Source organism: Vombatus ursinus, unplaced genomic scaffold, assembly GCF_900497805.2.
Source record: "Vombatus ursinus unplaced genomic scaffold, bare-nosed wombat genome assembly UNPS02014781.1, whole genome shotgun sequence".
Lineage (NCBI taxonomy): Eukaryota > Metazoa > Chordata > Mammalia > Diprotodontia > Vombatidae > Vombatus > Vombatus ursinus.
Window position 1 is genome coordinate 26,385,977 of NW_020954559.1, and position 8,322 is coordinate 26,394,298.

The window sequence follows — 8,322 nt, forward strand, 5'->3', positions numbered from 1 at the left end:
TACATAGACATAAAATGTGGGTATAATTTGACTTTAATGTGATGATAAAAAATAGTAATTAATTAAAGGGCAGGAAAAAATATTGCACTGGGAGAAGAGGAAAGGAGGAAGCAGAAAATGTAAATTATACGTCACATGAAAAGGCACAAAGACATTACAGTAGAGGGAAAGAAAGGAGAGAGACAAACATTATTTGAACATTAGTCTCATCAGATTTGACTCAAAGAGGGAATAACATACACACTTGGGTACAGAAATCCATCTTACCCTATAGGAAGTAGGATGGGAAAGGGAAAGAAAAAGGAGGGGGATAGATAGAAGGAAAGAAGAAATGAGGGAAGAAGTTGTAGGGGGAAAAGGAAAGAAAAGGAGGGGGGCCAATAGTTAAGAGGGCAGATTGAGGGAGGCGTGGTCAGAAGAAAAACACTGGTGATGAAGGAAAGGGTGAAAGGAGAAAGAAAAGCATGAAGAGGGGAAAATAGGATGGAGAGAAAGACCCAGTTATTAATCATAACTGTGAATGTGAATAGGATGAACTCTCCCATAAAATTGAAGCACATAGCAGAATGGATTAAGATCCACAATACTACAATATTTTGTTTACAAGAAACACATTTGAAGCAGAGATACAGAGTAAAGGAAAAAGGCTGGAGCAGAATATATTATGCTTCAGTTGAGGTAAGAAAAGAAAAGCAGGGGTAGCAATCCTGATCTCAGACAAAGCAAAAGTGAAAAAATAGATCTAATTAAAAGAGATAAGGAAGGAAACTACATCCTGCTAAAAGGTACTATAAAAAATGAAGTAATATCAATACTAAATACATATGTACCAAGTGGTATAAGGTCCCAAATCTTAGAGGAGAAGTGAAGTTAGTCATAGGAAGAAATAAACAGCAAAACTATATCAGTGAGGGACCTTCACCTCCCTAACAATTCTGGAGAGCAATTTGGAACTATGCCCAAAAACCTGTAAAACTCTGCATGCTCTTTGACCCAGCAATACCACTTCTAGGTCTGTATCCCAAAGAGATCATAAAAAAGGGAAACAGACCCACATGTACAAAAAATATTTATATCAGCTCTTTTTGTGATGGCAAAGAATTGGAAATTGAGGGGATGCCCATCAATTGAAGAACAGTTGAACATTTTGTGGAATATGAATGTAATGGAATATTATTGCTCCATAAGAAATGATGAGAAGATGGATTTCAGAAAAACCTGAAAAGACTCATATGAACTGATGCTGAGTAAAGTGAGCAGAACCAGGATAACATTGTACACAGTAACAGCCATATTATGGGATGACCAACTTTTATAGACATAATTCTTCTCAGAAATGCAATGATCTAAGACAATTCCAGAAGACTCATGATGGAAAATGCTATCCGCATCTAGAGAAAGAGCTATGGAGTCTGAATACAGATCTAATCTTACTGTTTTCTCTCTCTTTGTTTTCTTTTTTCATTCTCATGGGTTTTCCCTTTTGTGCTGATTTTTTTTCACAGCATCACTAATGTGGAAATATGTTTAATATGATTGTACATTTAGAGCCTATATCACACTGCATTCCCTCTTGGGGAAGAGGAAGGGGAGGGAGAAGAATTTAGAACTCATAATCTTATAAAAGTGAATGTTGAAAACAAATAAATTTTTAAAAAGTAAAATGAGTATGTCTTCTCATAATTCTTCATTGTAGCCATACTTGTTTTTTTTGTAAATTAGCTACAATCACTTGTGAATTTTGTTGTTGTTATTGTCGCTATTCACTCCATTTACAGTTATAATCATTATACAAAAAAAAAAGAAAAAGAAAAGTGCTTCTTCCAATGCAGATTAGTATTCTCTATATTTCATGGTTTTAGAGAGTTTCCTATTGGAGAACCAAGATATTGAATGATTTGCTTAGGACTGCTTAGAGGTAGTACCTAACTCAGGTCTTCTTGACTCTTAAGGCCAGCTCTGTATTCACTATGTTATGCTCTCTCTTCTGAATCTAGCAGTATAGTAAACCTATTCTATACTAATTTTGGAAGTCATATTTCCTGGTAATTTGCTTGCTGATAATCAGGAAAACATTGAAAATAATGAAGGAGAAATTTGGCTTCAAAAATGTGTCTTCATTAAATCAAAATGGCCTCACATGTTCGTTGCTACTGCCATTCTTTCTGTTATTCAATAGCATTTTCATATCCCTTTTGTGTGACTTTCATTATTACAGATCATTTTTCCTTAGGATGTGTGATTTAATGTTAATGCTAGAATCTAAATTTTAACTCATTCCTATTTAGAGGCTCTCTAGTGTAAAGGGGAAGTGAGGCTCTTCTTCCTACCTTTGTGCCCAACTGCGTTTTGCTGTGGTTTTGAATTATGATAAAATCAATATCAACAAGACAATGAAAAACAAGAAAAAAGTTTGTTTTTCTTGGATAAATATCAAATTTAAATTCTCCCCTAACACCATTCTGTCTAATGAGAATTCAAATTCACCTCTGGTAGGATTACTTACCTATATATTTAGTTTGATTACTTTAGTTATACCACTAATTGTAGTTTCCCTTTGTAACATTTCTGTACTCTGCCATCAAAATTATTGCTTATTTTTTTTTTCTTTTGGTGTGGTAGGAGTGTGAATTCATGAAAAGTATCAATGAACTATGGCTTTCATCCCAATCATATCTGTAGCCCTATAGCAAAGATAGAATTCTTCCCATCCTGCCATCTTGTCAAGGCAAGCCATGATCTAACACTGCAATATATTTTTTTTCTTTTCCAGAGGGAACCTAGCACATTGAAAACCATCTTACTGGCTTGGCTTCAGAAGACTGAGGCTCCAGGAGATGTTACCTGCTCAGATCATGTAGCATCTGTTCTCTAAACCTTTCAAGCTTATACAATTAGGGAGTGTGGTGACATGAAGGGGAACATGTAGATTCATCTTATATGCACTTTTTGAATGACTGTTTAATCAAAGGCATATGATGAAAGCTTTTCTCATTTCAGAAAATTTTAATTTCAAAATAACTCTGGACCATGTGGAAATAGTAATGGTGGCATAGCAAAAGAGTCACACTGCTAGTGTCTGAGACTAGTTCTGAACTTAGGTCTTCCTGACCCCATGTGCAGGTTTCTCTTGACTGCACTACCTGATGGAGAGATAACATTCTTTTTCATCTGGTTCTGCATAAGTTCCTGATCTCTAGTCAAGTCATCCAAATCACTGGTCAGTTAATGAAGGTGAAAAAAATCAAACGTCAGTCAATTGTGCCTGGATTCAATGATATTGGCCAAAGTTGTAGACCCACAGAAATTTTTTTTGTATAATTTGTTTATATATTTACTTCTTTATTCATTCTTTTTTTTTATTTTAGCAACTACAGTGTTGCCATTTACTTAATAGAATAGAATGCAATATTTTGATAAGATATAACCAATAATGGAGGTATCACGCTGAAGTAAATAAAGAGATTAACTTAAACTGAGGAAGAATGACTTGAATCCTACCTCTGACATAAACTAGCTGTATGACTGTGGAAGAGGCATTTATCTCTAAAACTCTATGATACAAATGAAGTAAGCTGAATCATGAGAAGAATTTTTAAACAAAATTGTTCCTCAAACCTGTGAAATCAAAGGTCTGGGCACATGTGAACAAGCACATACACATGTGAATATGCTTATATGGCTGTATGTGTTAATATGCATATGTATGCTTAAAACAATACCCTAAGTGAATAACTATTTAGAGATTTCTGTATTTACATTTTCCTTACTACTAATTTGGATTAGTTTAATTTCATTGTTAATAATTTATATTTTTTTCCCTTAAAAGGTCCCTCTTCATTTAATTCAATATTATCTACTGAGGAATATATTTGTGCAAATATGCTACAAATTTTATATATAACTTTTATCTGAGAAATTATTGTAAATATTTTTTCCAGATTAACTATTTTGCTTATTTTCTAGCTTTATCAATTTATTGTTTTGATTTAATTATCAATTTTGCATTTTTAGAACATTTCCAGTTGTTGTTTTGTAACAAATCTTCAAACTAGGATAATAATATATCTTCTTCCATTTTGCCATATTCTTAAAGCTATTTTCTTTCATATTTGGAGGCTGGGACTCAACTCAGGGAGATAGAAGTTCAAATCTAACAACAAATAGTAACTAGCTATGTGAGTTTGGACAAATCATTTCATCTCTACCTGTTTCAGTGTTCTCAACTGTAAAATAAGGATAATAATAACAATAGTAACAACAATAACAATAATATTTACCTCAGAAGGTGGTTGTGAGGACTCCAACAATTGAAAAGTATGTAGCACAGTGTCTGATACATAGTAGGGACTGAATAGATATATGCTTGTTCAATCCTACTACCTTCCTGCCATCCCGATATGGCTCTTGTTGTACATAAAATAAACGTATTGATCCAAAGTTCTGCTGAATTAATTAATTTCTCTCAAACTCTTGTGTAGTTTTTTTAATAGTTTTTCTTAGTTATTCATTATCAAAATACCTAGGGTAATTCAGTTTACTGAATTAGAGTAGATAGTCTTGTGCATTTATCAACTTTTCTACTTTATTTGAAAATGAAATAGTTTTTTAAACTAAAGATTACTTGAAAATAGAGTTCAAAATCTTATAAAAATAAACCATCTGAACATCCAGTGTTTTTCTGTTTTTTTCTATTTTCCTTAGATAATTTCAATATATATCTATATATCTATATATACATATATATTGTCTGTTTGTATAAGATGATGCTTATTTAGTTTGATCAGGATGGGTATTTATAAATAATTTTTAAATATTATTTATTTATCTTAAACAGTTTTAAAATTGAATTCCAAATTCTCTCCCTTGCTCACACATCTCCCCACCTCCTCCCCAAAGGAAAGTACAATCATATCAATTATACATATTAAATCATGCAAACCTTATTTCCACATTAGGCATATCACAAAAAAGCAAAAAAAGAAAGATAAAGAAAATTATACTTCAATTTTCACTCAGAGTTCTCTCTTTGGAGGTGGATAGCATTTTTTCACCATGGGTTATTTAAAACTGTCTTGCATCATTGTGTTGATCAAATCAGAGTTGATCATCAATACAACATTGCACTGACTATTTACAATGGTCTCCTAGGTCTGCTCATTTCAATTTGCATGAGTTAATATAAATAAGTATTTACACTTGCCCAATTATAATTTTTAAGTAATTATTTTCTTCAGTTAGTTTTTGCACTTCCTTTTCCATTTCCACAATTCTACTTTTTAGGAAGATGTTGTCTTCAGTGGATTTTTTTCCAATTTGGCCAATTGTATTTTTTAAGGGGTTATTTTCTTCAGTCAATTTTTGTCCTTCCTTTTCCAAGTTGTTGAGTCTCTTGTGCATAACTCTTATAGTTCCACCAATTTTTTTTTATCTCTCTCATATTTGATCTTCTCTTTTTAGCTCTTCCTAGGAGGCTTTGGGGGCCCAAGACCAATTCATATTACCCTTTGAGGTTTCACATGTAGACGTTTTGACATTGTTGCCCTCTTCTGAGTTTGTTTTTTGATCATCCCTGGCCTCATAATAGTTTTATATGTTCTGAGCTCTTTTATTTTTTTGCTCATTTTCTGCCTTTTTCATGGCTTTTATTGTAGAGCTCTGCTCTTATGGCAAAGAGGGCACTGTCCCAAACTTCTTGTTACAGGGCCTAGGGGCCTGGTCACTGCCTTTCTGTGCTGGGGCCTCAAGTGTTGGCAGTTTGCCCACTGCACTGGGGTGGCCTGACTTAGTTGTGCCTGTTCTGCCAAGGGTTCTGGAACTGGCAGTTTGCCTTCTGGGCTGGGGCTAGAGGCATCATAGCTGACCTGCTGCACCACTGGCTTGCTGAATTAGGCCAGAGAGGCCTCAGCTGCTGATCTGTACTGTGGCAAAAATCCTCCTTCTAGCTCGCTTGCAAACCATTTATGGTGGGCTGTCATAATGTTCTTAATAGGAATTAGTGTTGTTTTTTGTCAAAATTATTTTGTGCATCTCTTCAGATAAGCATATCTGTTGGTTTTGTTATTGATATAGTCAATTATGCTGCTAGTTTTCCTAATATTGCATTGTGGTGTAAATCATACCTGATTATAACATATGGTTCTTGTGGTATATTGCTGTAATCTCATTGCTAGCATTTTATTTAACATTTTACAGCACTGTTCATTAGGCTAATTGTTCTTTAGTTTTCTTTCTTTGTTTTCTTTTTTCCTGGTATAGTATCATTACTATATTTATGTCATAAAAATTATAAGACTCAAAATCCCTCCAAATACCTGTAAAAATGTCTCTAAACAAATTCTCCAGCAGAAGAACCCACAAAAAAAAGAAACAGAGTGGAACAAATTTCCAGCCCAAGACAGTATTGTTGATGGGAAAGGTCTATTGCACCAGTCTGGGAGAGGAGCAGAGTTCAGCGTGGGTGCACAGGCAAAGACCAGGCCTCAGTAAATCTGGAGCAGGCTTCAGGGGACTAAATCACAGGCAGCTGTGGTGGTTTCCAGACTTCTCAATGCACAAAAGCCAAAGATAACTTATAAAGTCAGTAGGAAAGGTCTGTGACTGTGGTGAAAGAGAAGGTCAGTCTCAGCCCCAGTCCTGGCTCAGCCCCTGGGTGGCAGCTTCTTCCAAAGCTCTCACCGACAGACTGAGAGGGAATCGAGTGCCTGAACAGAGGGAGATTGCAGGGATCTTTTTGCTGGTGCTGAGGCAGAATTTTCTTGCTTTGCCTGTGCTTGGATCTGGGTCACAGTTCTGGGTGGTGATCCTGGGGCAAGGAGGAGCACTGGTGTGGTGAAGCCTGTAGTGGAGGTGGAGAGGGAATCCTCCTCACAGTTCCAAGGTGGAAAACAGTGCTTGTGATCACTCATAGACTAAAGCACAGGCCAGGAAAGGAGTAAACACCTCGCCCTTGATTGTACCACCTTGGAAGAACTAAAAATTTACAGGTCCCTAGAATTATCTCTGAAAATAGCTGTACAAAAGCTCTGAAGCTTGGGACAGTACATTGTCCACACTGGAAGCAGACCCTTCTTAATAAAGAGTTTAAAAGTTCAAGTAATTGGATGAGAACATGAGCAAACTGTGCAAAAAAAGTCTTTCTTTGGTGACAAAGAAGATCAAAACATACAACCAGAAGAAGACAACAAAGTCAAAGCTCCTACATCTAAAACCTCCAAGAAAAATATGAATCACTCCCAGGCCATGGAAGAACGCAAAGTTTTGAGAAGCAGGTAAGAGAAGTAGAGGAAAAACTGGGAAGAGAAATGAGAGTGATGCAAGAAAATCATGAAAAACAAGGCAACAGCTTGCTAAAGCAGAAAAAAATATACTAAAGAAAATAACACTTTAAAAAATAGCCTAATTCAAATGGCAAAAGAAAACCAAAAAACCAATGAGGAGAAGAATGCCTTAAAAAGTAGAATTGGCCACATGGAAAAGAAAGTCCAAAAGCTCACTAAAGAAAATACTTCCTTAAAAATTAGAATGGAGCAATTGGAAGCTAATGACTTTATGAGAAATGAAGATATTGTAAAACAAAACTAAAGGAATGAAAAAATAGAAGACAATGTGAAATATCTCATTGGAAAATCAACTGACCTGGAAAGTAGATCCAGAAGAGAGAACTTAAAAATTATTGCACTATCTGAAAGCCATGATCAAAAGAGCCTAGATAGCATCTTTCAAGAAATTGTCAAGGAAAATTGCCCTGATATTCTAGAACCAGAGGGTAAAAAAGAAATTGAAAGAATCCACCAATCACCTCCTGAAAGAGATCCCCTAAAGAAAACTCCTAGGAATGTTGTAGCCAAGTTCTAGAGTTCCCAGGTCAAGGAGAAAATATTGCAAGCAGCCAGAAAGAAATAATTCAAGTATTGTGGAAACACAATCAGGATAACACAAGATTTAGCAGCTTCTACATTCTGGGACTGGAGGGTTTGGAATATACTATTCCAGAGGGCAAAGGAGATAGGATTGCAAATGGATATTAAATGCAATAGAAAACTTTTGAGCATTCTTGATGAAAAGAACAGAGTTGAATAGAAAATTTGACTTTCAAATACAAGACTCAAGAAAAGCATGAAGAGGTAAATAGGAAAGATAAATCAGAAGGGACTTATTAAGATTGAATGAACTGTTTACATTCCTACATCAAAAGATAGCATTTGTAACTCATGAGACCTCTGTCAGTAATAGGGTAACTGGAGGAAAAAAAAAAAAACTATGTGGATGGATGGATAGATAGATAGATAGATAGATAGATAGATAGATAGATAGATAGAT